The 20,889-nt window shown below is 37.7% G+C and overlaps 1 protein-coding gene and 1 long non-coding RNA gene across 4 annotated transcripts in view; both read left to right on the top strand.

The window, feature by feature from the left end:
* SLC25A21 (solute carrier family 25 member 21) overlaps positions 1-20,889 on the top strand; it is a 506,267-nt gene that overhangs the window by 92,180 nt on the left and 393,198 nt on the right.
* LOC129049752 (uncharacterized) overlaps positions 1-20,889 on the top strand; it is a 68,343-nt gene that overhangs the window by 35,435 nt on the left and 12,019 nt on the right. For both annotated transcript variants that reach the window (XR_010136965.1, XR_010136966.1), the window contains exons 7-8: positions 12,316-12,398; positions 12,481-12,614. This is a non-coding gene — a long non-coding RNA (uncharacterized LOC129049752). The remainder of the gene's footprint in view (positions 1-12,315; positions 12,399-12,480; positions 12,615-20,889) is intronic.

Genomic DNA, 20,889 nt, shown 5'->3' with positions numbered 1-20,889 from the left:
CATTTATTATTCAGAAGACTCTTTGGAACAATGTTCCAAAGAATATTTCATTATGTTGGAAGCCTAACATGAATATTACACAAACATATCTGTACACATAGTAATATCCTTTTATCTTAACTCTCATATCCTAGCACATGACTAACAAAGGAGTTGAAGGCTAGCAGTATGGTCAAGTTTATACCATGTGTGATTGTCATACTGTGGAGGGAATGGGATTTGACCTGTGGCCTAGCCAAACAGTTGTAATATTGAACCATATTATAACAGAATTCTACTTTGTTTTAAAAATACAATTATTATTGTAAAAAGGAGATAAAGCAACAATAATAAAAAAAAAAAAAACCCCAGGCCCCCAGAAGTAGTTTCTATAAAAATTTGTCAAATTTTCTTTTCTTTTTTTTTTTTTTTGAGAGGGAGCCTCGCTCTGTTGCCCAGGCTACAGTGCGGTGGCGCGATCTCAGCTCACTGCAAGCTCCGCCTCCCGGGTTCACGCCGTTCCCCTGCCGCAGCCTCCTAAGTGGCTGGGACTACAGGCGCCCGCCACCACGCCCAGCTAATTTTTTTGTATTTTTAGTAGAGATGGGGTTTCACCGTGTTAGCCAGGATGTTCTCAATCTCCTGACATCGTGATCCACCCGCCTTGGCTTCTCAAAGTGCTGGGATTACAGGCTTGAGCCACCGCGCCCGGCCAAGTTTTCAGAAGTAAGCGTTTTGAAGTCTACTTAACAAAGTCCAGCAATATTTAGGTTCAATAAATGAGGCTGGTTTTTATCACTAGACTGGAATAATTAATTCTGGGATAATCTACACTTCAGTCGAGTGAATTACAGCTCATAATGCTCATTGAAGATAATGCAAAGGTATAAAATGTCATACACAGTTTTTTGAATTTCAGACTCGTAGACAAAGGGGTTTTGATTATTCTGACATCTTTGAAGTTTCTAGCAGAATACAATGCCCATACAGGAAATACTCTGCTGAGAGGATTGAGAATCAATGTGTTCATCTCACTGATGAGAAAAACAGAAATTATGCACAAAGATAAAATTATATAAACTTTTATGTGAATAAATTGAACCAATATATATAATTTTTAGTGTTTGTTCACTAAATATTGATAGAATGTTTACCGTACATTGAGGATACAGGGGTGAGCAAGACAGACAACTCTTTAATAAATTAACATTCTAGTAAGGAAACAGCAATAAATAAATAATATAACGTCAGATAATCATAGAGTTGGAGAAAATAAGGCTGGGGAATGGGGCAAAAACTGATGTCATCCAACGAGCGTGGAGTGTTGTCTGTTTTAAATAGAGTGGTTAGGGAAGGCGTCTCTGAGATGCCACTATTTGAGCAAAAATCTAAATAATAAGGAGCAACAGTGGCATTTCTTGTATATTTGACACATAGGATAAATAATTGTTAACACCCTTCTCCACTTCAGACACAATTATTTTTAGTAATAATCACGCAAGAAGAAGAATGATAATAAGCCCAGTTAAAAAAAAAACAGACAATGAAAAAAGAATTTATTGAACCTCATGTGTATTATCATGCCAGTTACAAAACTGATGTAAAAGGTAAAAATAAAATAAACATTATGGTACAATAAAGGAAAAAGGAATAGATTAGCACTTTTAAGTTGAGGTTTGTTTTTGGACTCTCAGTTCTATCCTGACCTATATGACTGTCCTTATGCCAGTACTACACAATCTTGAATCTATTGTTTGTGTAGGAATTTTGAATCTGTTTTTGATGTAGTCTATTGAGTATATAGCAACTAAGGAGTTGGAGTCACAAACTGTACCCAAAGTGACTTACAACTATTCTGAATCTATTAGGAACTTACTCTTGAAATGCATTCAAGTATTTATGACTGTGTCTGTTGGGGGCCGACTATATAACTAGAGTTCTCCAAATTAGCTTTCATGTAGAATATAATGTTTATTGAAGGACAAATAACAACATATTTTGGTAGAAAAGCATATTTTGGTAGAAACAACATTTTATCACTAACATTATTTAAAATTGCTGGTGCAGAGTGATAAATAAAAAGTAGACTGAACTGACTTCAAGTTGGTTTTGTTACTGTTTTACAGTTCTCTACCAACAGTACATCTCAAAATTGCCTATAAGCAGGGCCGACTGCTCCTACCACCAGCTCATCCTCAGGTACCATTAAGGAGGAGTATATCATCTGAGATCTAGAGGAAGAGCCTCCTAAGAAGAGGGAACAGAAATACTAAAACCTTATATCACAAGCGAGTTTGAGATTTTGAAGGAACCGAGAGAAGGCCATTATTGTAGCTAGAGCATAGAGGTGAGGGTGCATGGTAGGACATAAGGTGGGGGGAGGGACTGCCCTTATAGTAGTGCCTTTTAGCCAGGACCACCGCAGGATTAATGGTTCAAACTGTGGCACTTCTGAGAGTGAAAGAGACCAGTGTTAATAATTACATCATGACAGCAGGCTTAATGGGATTGTCCAGGAAGATTAGGATGAATAGTCGCCATGCTTAAAGGATATGGCACAGAGTTGAATTTTAATTAACCATAGAATTCGACCAAAAACTCAACTGTGATGATGGTTAAATGCATTTATTAAATACAAGTGAGCAATAATCTGACTTAACACCATTAGTAAGTTATGAATTAGGGAGACTGAGTAGTATGTATAGTGTAGTGGTTTAGAGCAGTGCTTATCAATCTTTAGCATGTGTAAGAGTCACATGGAGGGCTTGGTTAAACTTAGATGGCTGGGTCCCGCTCCCTAAAAGTATGATTCAGCAGGTTCTGCATTTCTAGCCAGCTCCCAGGTGCTGCTGATGCTTCCAGTCTATGGAGGACCAGACTTTGAATAGCACTGGTTTAGAGACAACACTTTAGACACATTAGACAGACTTCATTTAAATTTCAGCTTTCGTGGTTATTGACTGGGTGGCCTTGGGCAAGCTAAATATCCTTTCCGCGTCTTTTCTCCTCATCTGGTAAAATGGTGATTATAATCCTTTCTTTATATAAATGTTATGAAGAGTAAATGTGATAAAACAATTGGCACTGTGTTTGGCATTATTGTAATCACTGAACATGTGTTATTGTTGTTAAAGAGAAGAATCATGGTGAGTAATAATTATTAGATAAAACTATGAACATGTTTCAGATACTGCATTGTAAATCAACCCTAGAAGTATATAGCTGCAACTACATACCCTAGAAGAGTGTATCAATACCTGGAAAATAATAGGCTCTTAATGCTTGTTGACTGAAAAAGCAACTGGTGAATTCACTTAATGAAAAAGCAATTGGTGAACTTACTTAACTGTGTGGATAGAAATAATTGATTCTCATCCTATTATGCCTCTTTTATTCTCAGAGCTTACATGCAGCATAAACCGGAGCACACAAAACTCCTGCCTCTCAGCTGTGAACAATTTGATTTCTTAAGTCAGTTAGGATAGATTTAAACTTGAAATTGATGAGACAGTTACAGTTGAGCGTTTTCTGGTGTGTGAATGTGGAATGAACTTTAGACAATAATACTAGTGCTATGTTCAGATAGAGATGTGTTAGTTGTAGAAGTATCTACTGCAAAAATTAGGTTTACTTAGTTTGCTTTACTGAGTTATAGCAGTGTTGAACACAAAGTTCGAAATATCCTTCTTTAGTATTACTGAAGAAACACTTTTAAAAAATCCTAGTTTCTATAGGAAAAATAATAGGCCAAACTACTGTGAAGAGGAGCCTACAGAAAGGAATCTGCTAATATTAGATCTGAATGATTTCTCTTTTGTCCAGTGGCCATCTGATTTCCACATTGGAAAATAGGTACTTCAGGATGGGTAGGGAAAAGGAAGTAGGAAGGGAACTAACATTTTTTGAATATTTGCTATGGGCTAGGCACTCCACTGTGTGCTAGGAGATTTATATATTCTAATTAATTCGTTCTTCATAACCATCAGGTATTATCACTCCACTTTCATTTCTGATGACTAAAGGTTTAGGAAGACAAAAGGAGAAATAGGTGGTGTCCCTGTAAAGCCCACTCTCTCTTTTTAAAAATAATTTGTGTAGTGCCTAATGCTTAATCTTCTTTTTTAGGTTTTTTAAAAATTTCAACTTTGATTTTAGATACAGAGTATACATGTTTAGAGATGCAGATTTGTTACATGGGAATATTGCATGATATGAGGTTTAGAGTACGGATCCTGTCATCCTGTCACCCAGGTACTGAACACAGTACCTTATGGGTAGTTTTTTTCTTAAACCCACTCCCCCTACCCTCTAGTAGTCCAGAGTATCTGTTGTTCCTATATTTATGTCTATGTGTGCTCAATGTTTAGCTCCCACTTATAAATGAGAACATGCTGCATTTGGTTTTCTGTTCCTGTGTTAATTTGCTTAGGATTGTGACCTCTAACCCCATCCATGTTGCTGCAAAGGACATGATTTCATTCCTTTTTTGTGACTGTATAGTATTCCATGGTGTGTATGTACCACATTTTCTTTTTTTACCGCTATCTTTGGAAAGGGTACTTCTATAGGTGATCACTATTATATGTGGTTATACAGTTTTCTATCAATGTGGAAGATTTGCTACATTTGTTGTAGTTTCCTAGCTTGTTACTAGGACAACTTAGGTACTGAAGAGATTCTGGTGTGGTAACTGAATATGACAATTCTTGCTGAGCCTTTTTATGTTTATTCAGACTTGAGTTAATTGTTTCCATAGTTTTGTCTTTATTGCAGCATCTTACTTAATAATTCCTATGCTAGAATTTGAAGCTTCAGTAGTTGAAGTGCACAATAAAAGAGAATATCCAAATATTTTAATTCCTAATTGTTACTGTCCCTAACAGTCTTGGGAGACAGGGACCATTTGGAGACAGCCACATTCTGATAGACAGAAACAAGAAGCAAATCACTGTAAGTGTATTGAGTGCTGGTCATGAGGTGAGGCCACTGTAGGTGGCGTGCCTTTTGTTTGCATCATGTCTTGAGACTCACCTTTGCCACAGTTGAGTCATTTTCTATGATGTGTCACTAACAACACGTCTTCTCAATTACAACTCTCTCAAGAAGTTACATCTGATATTACATCTAACATTAGAGGAGATGTATCCAAGTGTTAGAGATGATTAAATAGGCCATTTAAAAAGTGTTCTAACTTAGGTAACATTATAATGCCTGTATTAACCTACGGTTTTTCTCATGTTCCCAAATAAAGTTGAGAAGAGTTCACAAAAACACTTTACAGGCATCATGATCAGGGTCTTATAATGTCATTGGTAGTAACTACCCTTAAAATTAGATTCAGGGGATGGGTAGAATATTCCTCCAGATTAATAGCATCTTGATTGTCCCCCTAGCTCTCTCCAAACTAGGTGACAGGATTAAGGAGAATAGATAGAGGTAGTCAATAACCATTTAACAATTTATTTATTCATTCTACCTACAACTTTTGGATTAGCCAAAGACAATTGTATATTTGGGCCTGGAATTTGACCCTGCCACCGTCCTGTTATCTTGGAAGAATTTAGGGCAAATGATGGCATAAATTCTATGAGATATCTTGATTATGGAGCATGCTGAATCTTAATTCTATCTGGAATCTCATATTGCCTCTGTGGTGAATGAGCCAGTCACTTATAAGTATACAGCTGATCATGTGCCCTGTCATCCTAGTGAAAGAAGAAATATATAAATAAATTCATTCATTTGTTCAATTAGTATTCATTAAATACCTACCAAGTACTAAGTAGTAGTTTTTTTCTTGTTTGTTTGTTTTTGAGGCAGGGTCTTGCTATGTCACCCAGGCTGAAGTGCAGTGGCACGATCATGGCTCACTGCAGTCTCGACCTCCTGGGCTCAGGCAATCCTCCCACCTCAGCCTCCTGAGTAGCAGGGAACACAGGTGCACACCACCATGCTCAGCTAAAATGTTTTTTTTTGTACTTTTTGTAGAGACGGGGTCTTACCATATTGCTCAGGCTGGTCTTGAATTCCTGAGGTCAAGCAATCTGCTAGCTTCAGCCTCCCAAAATTCTGGGATTACAGGCATGAGGCACCGCTCCTGGCTGTGAGTGGTTAATAAGACAAAAGTAGTCTGTGCCCTCAGGGACACTGAGCACAATTACAACAGTATATGATGAATGCTACAGTAGAAGTTAGGGTTTTTTTTGAGCATTGCCAGGGCCTTGATCTTACTTAGAGTAAAGAAAGATATCTCGAGTTTAGTCCGTTTGAGCTGCTGTAACGAAATATCATAAACTGGGTAGTTTATAAACAACAGAAATGTACTTCTCAGTTCTGTAGGCTGGGAAGTCCAAGATCACTGACAGTTTTGGAGTCTGGTATGGACCTTCTTTCTGGCTAACAGATGGCAGCTTCTAGCTGGGTCTTCTTAGGGTAGAAGGGGCAAAACAACTCTCTGGGGCCTCTTCTACAGGGGCACTCATTCCATTCATGAGGCTCCACCTGTGTGACCTAATCCCCTACCACAAGCCCCACATCCTAACACCATTACCTTAGTGATTAGCTTTCAGCCTGTGAATTTGGCGGGGACACAAACCTTCAGACCATGGCACTGAGAGAGTGACATTTGGATTGGGGATAGGCAGTGATAATGGCATGTTCCAACTGAATGTTTGTCAGGTTCCAGGAACTGAAAGATGCTCAGTGTGACTGGAAGAGCATGCGAAATCTTTGGCCTGAGTGGGAGGCACAGGCTAGATAGTAAGAGTCTTTCAGGGCATGTTAAGGTATTTAGACTGGATTATAAAGATAATGAGACATTACTGAAGAGTTTTAACCTGGAGCATCATGTTCAGATTTGTGTTTTATGATGATCACTCCGGTGAATCCAAGGGTTGTGTGGAGGAAACATGGATTGGATAGGAGAAAGGTTAAAGTGATAATGAGGAGGCAGATTGACAGAACTTGGTTATTTATAAAATGAGACAGAGGAGTCAAAGAAATTCCTGGATTAGTGATTTGAGCTACATGGGTAGACACCAAAGACGAGGAGCATTAGGGAAAACCTTGGGGGTGGGGGTGAGAGGTAGGGAAGAAGGAAATGAGTTCAGTTCTGAACATGATGCATTGGAGGGTGTGTGGGATACCAGGTAGGCTGTTGTTCACTAGGCAGTTAGAAAAGTGGGTCCAAAGATCCACAGATCTGGGCTGATGATAAAAATGTGAGGGTGACTAGTTGTACGTGGATGTGAATTAAAGTTCTGCAAGTATATAGAATGAAAACAACAGAGGGCCTATGACGGGGCCCTCAGAGGAGCACTGACATTTAAAACATTTACATTTTGAAGTGATGATTTAAAGAAACTATTAGATGAAAACATCTTTAAAACGTTTTTTTAAGGAAAAGAGAAATGCTTGTGAGCCTGGGGTTTTCCTTTCTTTCTAGAACTGATTTCTAGCTTACTTTTACCTCAAGTGAAGTCATACAAATCCCAAATCACAGTCTGTTCTGTTGTGGTTAAATTGATTCTCGAATGCAAACCATTTTAAAACATGCAATGCAAAAAAAAAAAAAAAAAAGGAAAATAAAGGAAAGCCAAAGCAACAAATTATCCTTAGCTAAAACTTTATGAACATAATGCATAATCAAAGCAACCATAAAGGCAGTGTTGCCAATATTTGATGATGGAGAGAAGGCCCTTGTTTCTTTTCCCCCTTTATACCACTGCCTTCCAGTATCTTTCCATTTTTCAAATCCTTTGGAGATAGGGATCTTTGTGTTCTGTCTCGCATCTTGATTTCACAGGTGTGTGGCAGAAACTAAGAATAATGGCTCCCAACTTGCTCTTTTTTTAACTGCTTATTAAGGGCCTTTAACTGAATGGCAAAACCACTCTTCTTTTTTATGTGGACAAATGCATGTCCACAAAACCTTGATTTTTGGTGTGATTGCAGTGGAACTCTCCTTCCTTCTTAAACACATGGTGGACCTATTCCTTATCCTGACATATCATCCAAGTTTGTTTCTGTTTTCCCCTGTGGGGAAGATAATGTGGTTTGCATTCTTTTGGAAGTCTTGGACACCAAGAACTTTGAGGTCAGCTCAACTAGGGAAGTGAAGGAAAGAATGTCAGCTAACCCAGCAGTGAAACCTCAGGAGTGTGTGCCTTAAAGGCCATTTTCTCTATATTTTTCTTTTTTTCCTCTTGTGTATTAACCACAAATAACCACAGGCTTTAAACCAGCTTCATAAGAAGCCACCAACAAATGTTTAAAGCATCTCAACAAGATTTTCAAGAAAGTCCTGGATAAAATTGTGTTTGAATGATGAGCAATATGTCATCTTTCTTTTTTTTAATCCACTGTCTCTAGTTTATGTTAAATTAAATCTCAAATTTTAAGAAATTAGGAGATGTAACTCTCACTGAGCATAGAGAAACGTCTTTTGTTTAAAAATTTAAAAAAATATTTTAAAAATGTCTATAGATTTAAGTCCTTTTGATTTGGAAAGAAGGAAAGCAAAAGCCCCACAGAGTGGATTAACATTAAGGATATTGTTACCAGCAGATTTTAGTGCCTTTTGTTTTATTTTGTTTTTGGTTAAAACCTTAACCAAAAACTGACCGTTATATTATAGGGATTTACTGACCATTATATTAATATTCTCATTTGAATTTCAACAAAGCACACAAACATACTCATGTATACACACATATGTAAAAGTCTTTTTCTTTAGGAAATATTTTTACAACTACCCATCTAAGATTGCTAATGACATGTAAATTACCCAGTGTAGGGTGGTATGAAATAGAATGATACAATGTTTTGAGTATTTTTATAGAGGGGTCTGCTCCTTATACACCTTACGTTTCTTTTGAGGTGTCTTTCCATGTTCTATGTCACATGTTCTAAAATTCAATTGTTATACATAACATAGGGATTTTCATGTAGTCATAGGTTGTGTCCGGGTGTATAATCTAGTGTGAAGGTAGTGAAGTAAAGGGATAGACAAAGAGAAAGCAAAGTAATTCACTTAAAATCCAGAGAACTTTACAATGTTGAAAAGTAACTAAAAGCAGATGTTGTAAAGTTTAGAAAATCAAGACATTATTTTCCTGTTTCCATTGAATTTTTTCTAAACACATTATAAATAAGCTTTGAAGTAATACAAAGTCTTCTGTTTATTTTGCTGATAGCATCTTCTGTAAAAAACTTTATCAATGCTTGTTTAAGTTATAGACTAAATGATATCTCAGCGTGGTGCAATTATTGACTATATCTTCTGGCAAATACAGTGCTACAGTGCTGAAATTACTTACAATATCTGAGTTACTCAGATATCTATTTGATTAGGTCTTTGGGGTTTAATGTTAAACAGCTCAAATTTTTCATGCTATCAGAAAATAAACACGGAACCCCAATATTTCATTATTCACATACTTTACATTAATTTTATATTTTATGGAGACTTTATTTTATTCTGCAATAGAGAGACTTTGCTTTATTAGTCTGTGTAATTGTTCTGACAAGAGCGGTCTAGGAATTTGAAAATAATGCTCTCCATGCTGTACCCTTCCCCATGTTCCATGCTCTAACTCAGGCTCATATTAAACATTAAAAAGTCTTACAGGGGCCAGGTGCAGTGGCTCACGCCTGTAGTCCCAGCAATTTGGGAGGCCGAGGTGGGCAGATCACCTGAGGTCAGGAGTTCAAGGCCTGGCCAACATGGTGAAACCCCGTCTCTACTAAAAATACAAAATTAGCCAGGCATGGTGTCAGGCACCTGTAATCCCAGCTACTTGAGAGACTGAGGCAGGAGAATCACTTGAACCTGGGAGGCAGAGGTTGCAGTGAGCCGAGATCACTCCACTGCACTCCAGCCTGGGTGACAGAGCAAGACTCTGCCTCAAAAACAAAAACAAAAATAAAATAAAGTCTTATAGGCTGGGTGCGGTGGCTCACACCTATGAACACCAGCACTTTGGGAGGTCAGGTGGGCAGATCACCTGAGCTCAGGAGTTCGAGACCAGCCTGGGCAACATGACGAAACCCCCATCTCTACTACGTCTCTACTAAAAATACAAAAATTCGCTGGGCCTGGTGATGCACGCCTATAATCCCAGCTACTTGGGAGGCTGAGGCAGGAGAATCACTTGAGCCCGGGACGTGGAGGTTGCAGTGAGCCGAGATCACTCCACTGCTCTCCAGCCTGGGTAACAGAGCTGGACTCCGTCTTAAAAAAAAAAAAAAAGAAGAAGAAAGAAAAAAAAAGTCTTACAATGTGGCCTCTATGTATGAAGACTGTTTCAACTGAATTGTCATTTTTTAGAGTTGCTCCTAAAATTTAATATGTAAAAGAGCTTAGGGGAGAGCCAGAGCAAGGTGTTTGCTAGCTCAGGGAAGCATAGGCTTGGCTCCAGGGCAGGTGCCCATCCTCACAGCTTCCACTGGCCCTCATCATTTGGAGTCGCCAGATGTCTTCCAGCTGTTAATGAATGTCCCAGGCTCAAAACTGCATCCCTTTGGAGGATATTTTCAGGGCGTAAGCCAATTCTGGAAATGACTGGCTGTTAAAATACGGAACGAGGGAAATCAGTTCATATCAACGACATAAACCATCATCTGTCTGTTATTACATTCATTCAGCTGGGTCACATATGACTCAATAATCAAATTACCACCCTATATATCTTAAGTCCACATGTGTATTCGACGACCATGTGACATGGGAAAACAAAGATAAACTGGGATGTCTTCTCTTTATTTTACTTCTTTTAAATGTGTCTTTTTTTCTGCATACATAAGTAAAATTGCTTGTAAATTTTGAAGATTATGTAATATGGAAAGTAAGTGTCCACAGTGGATATCCCTCCTTCCCCCATCACTCTATGTACACTGTTTACAGTTTGGTGTGTGTATCATTGACTTCTTAATCATAAATGGAAGTTTCTATTGTTAATACTGTACCAATACAATTGTGACCTTTTAAAATTAATTTAAGTGAAAAATTGTCTGGGCCTATCAATATGAAGTTTCAAAGGTAGATAAAATTTAAGTGGGGAAAAATAAAGCAATCTGTTTTTCTGTTATTTATGCTTCAGCTTCTTTCAAGAAGCATTTGAAATAGCTTCCAGTAAAATCTAGGGCAAGGGAAAATACCACCAAGAACCATTCATGAAGTGTAAATCAGAGAAAGAAAGGGGAAATGTTGAAAGAAGAAGGAAAACGTTAAGTCAAGAGGTATTAGTGGTAGAAAGCTATATTATTAGGTGTAAAACATTGCATGTGGTTTCAAAGTGGTCTTCATAGTTCAGTTTTTACTGGGTTGCAAAAGGAAGCCAGTTCCTTTGAGAAGTATTTGCACAGGAAACCTTCATCTATGGTCAATATATTAACTTCACAGGGACCATGTAATTAACAATGATGCTTTCAGGCAGGGACGATGGCTTCTACAACTTTGTATTTCCAGGACCTAGCACTGTGCTCTCCAATACCAGGCCCTAAACACATTTGGTAGGGTAATGAATGAGTAAAACAGCAAATGAAGCAATGAGTGACGAGTGTAATCATTGGCCATTTATTTTTATTTTTATTTTTTTGAGACGGAGTCTCACTCTGTCACCCAGGCTGGAGTGCAGTGGCGCGATCTCGGCTCTCTGCAACCTCTGCCTCTCAGGTTCAAGCAATTCTCCTGCCTCAGCCTCTCGAGTAGCTGGGATTACAGGCGCACACCACTATGCCTGGCTAACTTTTTGTATTTTTAGTAGAGATGGGGTTTCGCTATGTTGGCCAGGCTGGTCTTAAACTCCTGACCTCAGGTGATCCATCCACCTCGGCCTCAAAAAGTGCTGGGATTACAGGTGTGAGCCACCATGCCCGGCTGCCTTTTGGATTCTTGTAGGTGCTTCCCATTGGCTAAACCCAATAGGAAGCCAGAAGGCAAAAGGAAGTATAGTTGATGAAGTTCTTAGAATTCAGCCTTCTGGGAACAGAGCCAGGTTGAAAGAATAGAAAAGAGTGGGTTTGGAGAGGCAAATGAAGAATGTCTAACATAACTGAAGATCATGATTTCTAAATCCATGAAGGAAGAGCGGCCCCATTTTCAGTCAATAGTGGTATAAGTTGTATGTTATGAAATATAGACAACATCAGTTTCAACCCTAGAAGAGTACCACATCATTAGAAGCAAACTATTGTGGAAAAACAGTTTTTTTTTTAACTGCAGTTGATTTGCTTTATTGTTGACAATGCTAAAGAAACGATTGAAGATACTTGTTCATTTATATTAAGTAGTATGTATGGAATAATAGCTCTTTCTTCTTTCCTTTTGTTCTTAAGTAAAATATTACCTGACCCATTTGAACAGAGACGAACATCATTCCTGGGAGGTGGGAAGACTAGTTCTAGATATAATTGACAAGGTGAATTTCTGGACCTCTTTCTAGAGCTTTGTAGGGATGTTTTTTCTCAGATGCACAAAATGATTTCTTTTTTTGGATCTAGAAGAAAGGCAGAAAGCATTTTGGACACTATAGATATGTTCAAAGAGTACAGAAATATGTGAAAATGGTGAAGTTCCTTGGTCAATCAAGAAGCAGTGGGATCACAGGAGGCTAACCTGGGTTATGCCCAAATAGGTAAGTCAGCATTTGGTCTTAAATTGATACCAGAGTGCCTGGCAGAGCATTTAACCTGGACACAAGACAAGAGGGCCTGTTGGCTTCAGGAATGATGCTAGGAGAAAGTCCAGGGTAGCAGGGGCAGGCTGGAGGGGGTCAAGGCAGAAAAACACCTCCATTCTCTTAGGGTCCCAGTTGGGTCTGAGAGTTAAATTACATAAAATAGATTAATAGCAGAAAAGCATAATACAAATTTTACTTGGCACAGGAGTCCTCATAAAGTATGAAGACCCAGGCAGGCTGTAGTGGCTCATGCCTGTAATCCCAGCACTTTGGGAGGCTGAGGTGGAAGGATCGCTTGAAGCCAGGACAGGAGCAGCCTGGGCAACAAGGCAAGACACTGTTTCTACAAAAAATTATATATATAGATATATAATGAAAAATAGAGAAAGAAATGATGACCCGAAGAAGCAGTTAGAGTCAGTTACTTATATAGTGGATTGGAAAAAGAATAGGGAACTGTGAAAAAGTGACTAAGGAAGGATTAAAAGCTAAGAGTTATTCTAACAAGGTCTGTACAATATTCTCTTGGTCTCAACTACTCACCATTGAAAATAAGGATGTTGCTTTTTGTTCTTAGGATAGGAGGAGTGTCTGTCACATGGAAATGTCATCTTCTGTTTTTGAGAGACAGCGTGAAGGTCAAAGTGATCTATTTGCACTAGCTGTTTTTTCAAGTGTTCTTAACTTAAATAGTCAATATGCCAGAATAGAATATTTTAGCCCTTTCAACTGGATGAATCTAGGAACCAAGATAAAGAGTGACATGTTGTCCCAGAACCTATGTGTCACATAAATGTATATAGCTTTTATTATTGTTGATTTTTAGAATTTAAAGATGATATATCTGATGGTGACTATGTTATCTACACATGTATATGTGGCTGAAAGGGCTACTTCATAACCTGCGGTTCTTTTAAGCCTGCTAGATTGTTTACTGATTCCTTGTTTTAAGTGATGTTTCTAGAAAATATTTTTCTTTTTTTTCGTTTTTGTTTTTATTTTTGAGACAGAGTCTTGCTCTGTCACCCAGGCTGGAGTATAGTGGTGCCATCTCAGCTCACTGCAGCCTCTGCCTTCTGGGTTTAAGCAATTCTGTCTCAGCCTCCGGAATAGCTGGGCCTAGAGGTGTGCACCACCACGCCCAAGTAAGTTTTGTGTTTCTGGTAGAGACAGCATGTTAGCTAGGCTGTTCTTGAACTCCTGACCTTGGCCTTGGCCTCCCGAAGTGCTGGGATTACAGGCGTGAGACATTGCACCCAGCTGAAAATATTCCTCTGAAGACTGTCTTTGGTTTGTGCTCAACCAGAAGCCTTACCTCACATAAGACCCTGCACATCCCCTACTTTAGAGTATGAGGCTACCTGGTAGAGATACAGTTTCCCAACATTCACTGATTTGAAGCTGCCTTTGGCACAGCCTGAGGCTATGTGGAAATCAGAGTATGGCCCCTGGATGCGGAGTCCTCTCAGAATTTGAGATTGATTAAAGAACAATACAATGAGAATGGAAATGCTGTTTTACAAATTTCAAGATGTATTTCCTCCACTTTTTTTTTTTTTTTTTTTTTGAGACAGTCTCACTTTGTCACACAGGCTGGAGTGCAGTGGCACAATCTTGGCTCACTGCAACCTCTGCTTCCTGGGTTCAAGTGATTCCCTTGCTTCAGCTTCCTGAGTAGCTGGGATTACAGGTGCCTGCCACCATGCCCAGATAATTTTTGTATTTTAAGTAGAGATGAGGTTTCACCACGTTGGCCAGGCTGGTCTTGAACTCCTGACCTCAGGTGATCCACCCGCCTCAGCCTCCCAGAGTGCTGGGATTATAGACGTGAGTCACTGTGCCCAGCCTACATTTTAACATCTCTGAATAAGTGTATATTTAACATTTACTGTGGCCTTCTAACTAATTAGTAGCATTTTTCTTCTTCAGCAGCACATGCAAATGATGATGCATTTGAGGAATGACTGCATCTTAGATTTGACAAAATGCAGAGTAGTTTAAAAAATTGAATCTTGAAAGCATGCTTATACATACAATTCAGGTGTTTTTCTAGTCTGTCTTGAGTAACCAGAATGTATCTCTGGACCTAGAATATAACTGAAGAAAGTTGAAGTCTAGTTAATTGCTTTCTAACTGAATATATAGCAAATAGATTTTGTCTTATTTTTCAACTAGATTTGATTTGTAATGATTATCAAAAACATAGTGTTAAGAAATATTCTGAAGCTACCTTCTAGCTCAGGGCTGGTTCTGTTTATAGGGGTTTTAATGGGTAGAGGAATTGAAAAATGGCAGCATGTAAGCCAGGCATTTGTCTTCTTTTCTATAAACTCATTGAAAAGGAATGTCTTCATTGAGTTTGCATAAAAAAGAGAACTGGAATTTAATGACTAATAACTGCTTATCCAGTATTGCTCCAGTCTCTAAAAAATAGTATCTGATGAACACAAGTTGTCTGGCAGTAACACTGATGTATTATATTCTGCAGTGGGATTAATTTAACATTTTTAAAAATTTTCATCAATACCATGTATACATCTTTGCTTTGATTCTGTACTTGCCAAGAAACCTTCTGAATTAGCTTTCCAGGGGATTAATGCCCTTGACGATCTATTGGATATTTTACAAATGCTAATCACTTTGGAATGTGGCTTCATGTCAGCATAAATGGACAAATAGCCCAGTGTCTTTCTCCTTTCCCTTTTGGTGCTGTACTTTAGTTTGTCTTGCAAAGTTATTTGAAAATTCTGCTTTCAAAGGAACTCTCAGTATTTCAGGACCTTGCGTGATGAGTCCTTCCCCTGGGGAAACTGATGTGACAGCTTGTCCAGTGGGCAAAGCAGCCCCGGATTAAGAGGAGGTCAACCTGACAGGGGCAGAGCGCTTCTCACCTCTGCACCCTATCTTCATTGACAAGCACCATTTCACCCAAAGCCCTTCTTGATTCCGGTGTATGTGGTGATTCCACAAGTATCTTAATCATTTCCAGGCTTGCTTAGAAATTGTTTTAGAATAAACAATCTCTTTTTGTACCTTGTAATGCCCTGCACTAGGAACATGGTGTGCAATTCTGGTCAGCAGCCCTCAATGAAGACATGATTAAAGTGAGAGGGTACAGAGAAAGTTAACTAACATGAACAAAAGAATAATAATTAGCTTAAGTTGGAGAATTAATCATTAAATATATTTTTTCTGAGTATAGCATCAAAGGGAGGGGGGCTATTTATAAAGGTAGAAGACTGAGAAAGGGGATGTGAATACAATTTATAATATCATACAAACTATGCTTTCTGATTTATTGAATCCTGGCATACTAGGACTTAGGGCATTTGCAGAAGTTTAAAAGAGGTCTACAATGAATAGAAACTTGTGGAGTGCATTATCCTAAGATGTGATGCAGATTGAAAATATGAATAGATTTACTAAAAGTTTAGATAAGCTCATGGATAACAGATTGAGGAAACAATGACAATTTGGAGTATGTCCACAGCACTTGAAGGAAATCAGACCTCTTCCTCTGTCATATGTCTCTTGGTGAGCCCATCAAAGAAGGTAAATGGGCATAGGTAGGATATATATTAGAGTCCAATTAGGATGGTAATACAGTTGCCAAAATGTAAAGAACAAAACAAAACCCTGGATCCTGGATTCGTTAAATTACCCAGGTTCCAAAAGGAGACACATGAATGAAATAACTGCCCGTGAATTCTAGGGCACAGGTATGGAGAGCTTCTGTGAAAGAGTGTAACTTGTGGACTAGGAGCATCTGATCTTTGTTATCAGTGGAGTGAACAGTAATGTGCACGTGTTGAACACAGGCAGAATTAGGGATCATATAGCCTTCTTTTTCATAGACCACCATGTTGCTTGTGTCAAGCCTTTTCTTGAGCAGAGAACCAGGGTTTTGTCTGCAAATTAATGCATAATAAATGGGACCCAGCCATTTGTATAAAAAGCAGAAATAAACGTTTCCTTTAAGCTATTTCCTTTCAAAATGTTCCTGGAAAAGGGCCTCTATTCTTTTATTTAGAATAAAATTGGAAATGTGGTAGAAATATTTTTGTAGTAATTTTTTTTACAAATAAATTTTATTGGCATTCTTTGCTGTCTCTCTCAGTATGAATTAGTTCCTTGCATGATTTACTTCTGTTTTCAACGAAGAAGGCTGAAACTGATTTAAATTAAAACAGCCCGCAGTTCTATTAGGATGCATGTGGTACTCTTTCTCACCTTCTATCTTCTCTGATGATAATCATATATGTTTTCTTTCACAATATGCTGGCATGTTTTTAAAGGATGTCTACGCATATGTTCCTAAACACATATTTGTACACACATCAAGGATAGAGACATAAATATTATGAGGGCATAATCTACTGTTGCCACAGATACTCTATAATTTATCACAACCATGTTATACTCTCAGTAATTTATCTTATGAGATGGTGGGTGCAGATGGGTGCTCTTGAAAACCACACCCCTGAATCTGAAAAAGAATCAACTAATATGGTCATACGTTTCAGTGTCATAAACAATAATAAAAGAAGTACCTTAAGTTGTTTTTTTTTTTTTTTTCTCTTTGAGATGGAGTCTCACTCTGTTGCCCAGGCTGGAGTGCAGTGGCATGATCTCGGCTCACTGTAAGCTCCACCTCCCGGGTTCACGCTATTCTCCTGCCTCAGCCTCCGGAGTAGCTGGAACTACAGGCTCCTGCCTCCATGCCCGGCTAATTTTTTTGTATTTTTAGTAGAGATGGGGTTTCACCATGTTAGCCAGGATGTTCTCGATCTCCTGACCTCGTTATCTGCCCGCCTCAACCTCCCAAAGTGCTGGGATTACAGGCGTGAGCCACCGTGCCCGGCCAAGTTGTCTTTTTAAAGAGAAAAATTGCTTTATTTAGCTTATAATGTTTGGGGAGTCTCAAGAATTGGAAGAAAATATGATTGTGCTCATAGATCTTTTTCTGCCATATTATTTCTTTATGATCTTTATGCCTGTTACGTGGGATGTACATATCAGGTGTTAATAAGTCAATTCATATAAATACATTCTTCAATTGAGTACTACCTTTTGTAAGCAAATAAGCAAAGAATTTGCACTGAATTATTAGCATCTAGTAATGTTTTTCCAGACAAGTGACTAAAATAGATTTAAATCAATTTACAAAATTACATTGCATTAAATTTTGATACTAAATGAGTTCAGTATAGCTATGTGATACAATTATACAAAATGTGTTAATGTCAGAGAATACAACCAAAATTACAGCAAAACACATATAACTCTTTCCAAAACATTCATTTAATGAAAATCTACTGCAAATAATGTCATCATACCTTGAATTGTTATAATGCTTTCACAGTTAAGACACACTTTCTTTCCTTTGACCCACAGAGAACTTTGTGTGGATTATCACACCCATTTTATAGACAGAGAACCTGATCTCAGAGAGGAAAAGCACCTTAATCACTGTCACAAAATATCTCCTAGTTGGCTTCCCTTTCATCAGGCATCTTTCTTCTGTTCCATTTACCACATGGCTGCCAGAATGACCTTTCTCCTGCTTAAAATCCTTTGGAACTCCTCATTCCCGGTATGATGGACAAGTCCACAATGTGGTGACTATGAGCCCTGACTCTGCTGTCGCGGCCTATGTTGAAGTCTGGGGGTTGGCAAACGTTTCCTGTAAAGAACCAGATAGTAAATATTTTGGACTTCATGGGCTACATCTATGCCACTACTATCCAGCTTTGCTGTTGTAGGACAAAACAGATGGTGGGCTAGATTTGGCCTGCAGGCCATAGTTTGCTGACTCCTAATTTTGTGATAGAATCACTTAGAATACAGGAATAAGATATCAGAAGTTCTATTTATATTTTGTTCTTAATCCTATCCTTTTAAATTATTTTTGTGCACATTTTATAATATACATAATATTTTCGTAAATAAGTAAATCTACATGTATTCTGAGCACATGCTTAATTTTAGTTTTTACTGGTAGGATTTGTATTTGATAGAGTTGAAAGACTAACTCTGCTTCACCAATCTACAGCCAAGCTGCTGGCAATTCCCTGAACACACTAGACTATTTTCTGCCTCCATACTTTTGTTCATGGAGTCCTCTCATATATTTACTGCTTTTTTTGCTTGTCATTACTTCTTGCATCTCAGATTTTCCATCTGGGATCACTTTCCTTCCACTTGTAGTATATCCCTTTGGAATCCATTTTGTCAGGGTCTGATGATAGAAAAAAAAAAACTCTTTATTTGTCTGAAAACATGCTTATAATAAGGATACATTTTCTGGGTATAGAATTCAAGGTTGGCAGTTACTGTCTCTCAGTACATTTAATACCTATGTATATAATTTCACAGCATCTTTTGGCTTTTGCTGTTGTTTTTGTGAAGTCAGCTGTCAAACTGATGCTCTTTAGGAATAATCTGTCCTTTACTTCTGGCTGCTTTTACTTCGTTTTTTGGAGTAATGCAGTTTTACTCTGATGTTACTACAGGTTCGTTTCATTTTATTTGCCTATTCAAAATTCACTGGGATTCATAAATTTGTGATTGTTATATTTTAGCAGTTCTAAAAAATTGTTAGTCAGTTCTTCAAATTTTGCCCCTCCTCCTTCCCCATTATTTTTCTCCTCTTCTTCTGGAACTCTAGTTAAATATATGTTACTCCTTAGCCCGTTAAGCCTGATCTCTCTTTCGTATTTACGTTTTTTTCCCCCACTGTACTGTATTCTGGATAATTTCTTCTGCCCCATTTTTTAGAGTACTAGTATTTTCCCTCATCTATGTCTAGATTGTTGTTGAATCCATTCATTCAAGTCTTTTGTTTTCTTTTTATCTGAAAATAATTTTAAACATTTAAAACTTCTAGATAAGTTGAAAAAGTAAAACAGTACAAAGAATAATTCTAAACTCATTATTCAGGTACATCTATTATCAATATTTTACTCCTTTATCTTTATTGTTTGTTCTCTGTCCTTCTCTCTCTCCCCGTGTGTATATAATTTTAAATGTAAATATACATACTTATATATACATGTATATACACACATATAATTTTTAAATGAAATACAGTTATTTATATGTGTACTTTTTTATGAACCATTTGTTGTAAATTACATACATCATGGTCCTTAACCCCTGAGTACTGCAGTGTTTATTTCTGAAGAGTAAGGATATTTTCATATAGCTACAGTACAAGTATCAATGTAAATAGTTTTTGCATGGTAAATTTTAATTTACCACTTAAAAAGTATTACTACAATGCTTTTTATTTCATGTGCTCACATAATCCATTTTTTCAATTGACTCAGTGATGTCCTCGATATCGTTTTGTTCCTCTCCAGTGCCATGTACAGTGTAGAGTCAGGTATTGCATTTAGTTGTCATGTCTTTGAAGCCTTTTTAAATCTGGAGCATTTTCTTAGCCTTATTTAGTTTTTCATGGCATTTACCTTTTGAAAGACTGAAATCCCCACTCTTACCTTTTAGAAATAGAATATTCCTAATTGGGGGTTTGTGTGATGTTCCCTCATGATTAGATTCAAGTTACACATTTTTGGCAAGAAGACAGCCTTGGTGATACTGTATTTTTCTCCGAGTGTCATATCTGGAAGTATGGATACCAATTCTGATCAATCGGTTAAGTTATCCGATTTCTCCACCATCTAATTTCTTTTCCTCTCCTCTCTTGAAACTAATAAGCAGCTTGTGGGTTCGCACTTTAAGATTATACAAATATCCCGCTCCTTATACAAATTTTCCCTTAGATTTGGCATTCACTGATAATACTTGCCTGATTAATCTTTACTACAGTCATTGTAAAAACCATTCATTTCAAATTAGTTTTATTTCTCAATTCAAAAGAGTGTTCAATTCCTTTCAAATCTGCTAAGGCACATTTTGTTAATTTTTTTCCTCTTAAATTTTATCCCACTTTTTATTTCTATCTTTAAATATAGTATGCATAATTGTTTTACCATATATGTCTAATGATTCAATATCTGAAGTGTTTGAATGTACCCTTCTTTAAGTGATGTAAATGCAGTCTGCACATTGGCTCAAGGACCACCTTTTAGTTACAACTTCTCGGGGACATTCCTCCTTAATCTGCTCAGCAATAGACAAATTTCCTTAAGTCCCCTGGTGTTGGGAATGGAATGGAGTAGGACTTCTAATTTGCCCTTTCCCTGAGGGTGTAACCCTTTGGGGAAAC

This window comes from Pongo abelii, chromosome 15, assembly GCF_028885655.2.
Source record: "Pongo abelii isolate AG06213 chromosome 15, NHGRI_mPonAbe1-v2.0_pri, whole genome shotgun sequence".
Classification (NCBI taxonomy): Eukaryota; Metazoa; Chordata; class Mammalia; order Primates; family Hominidae; genus Pongo; species Pongo abelii.
Note: the sequence above shows the minus strand (reverse complement) of the source record. Positions and strands in the feature narration are given on the sequence as shown.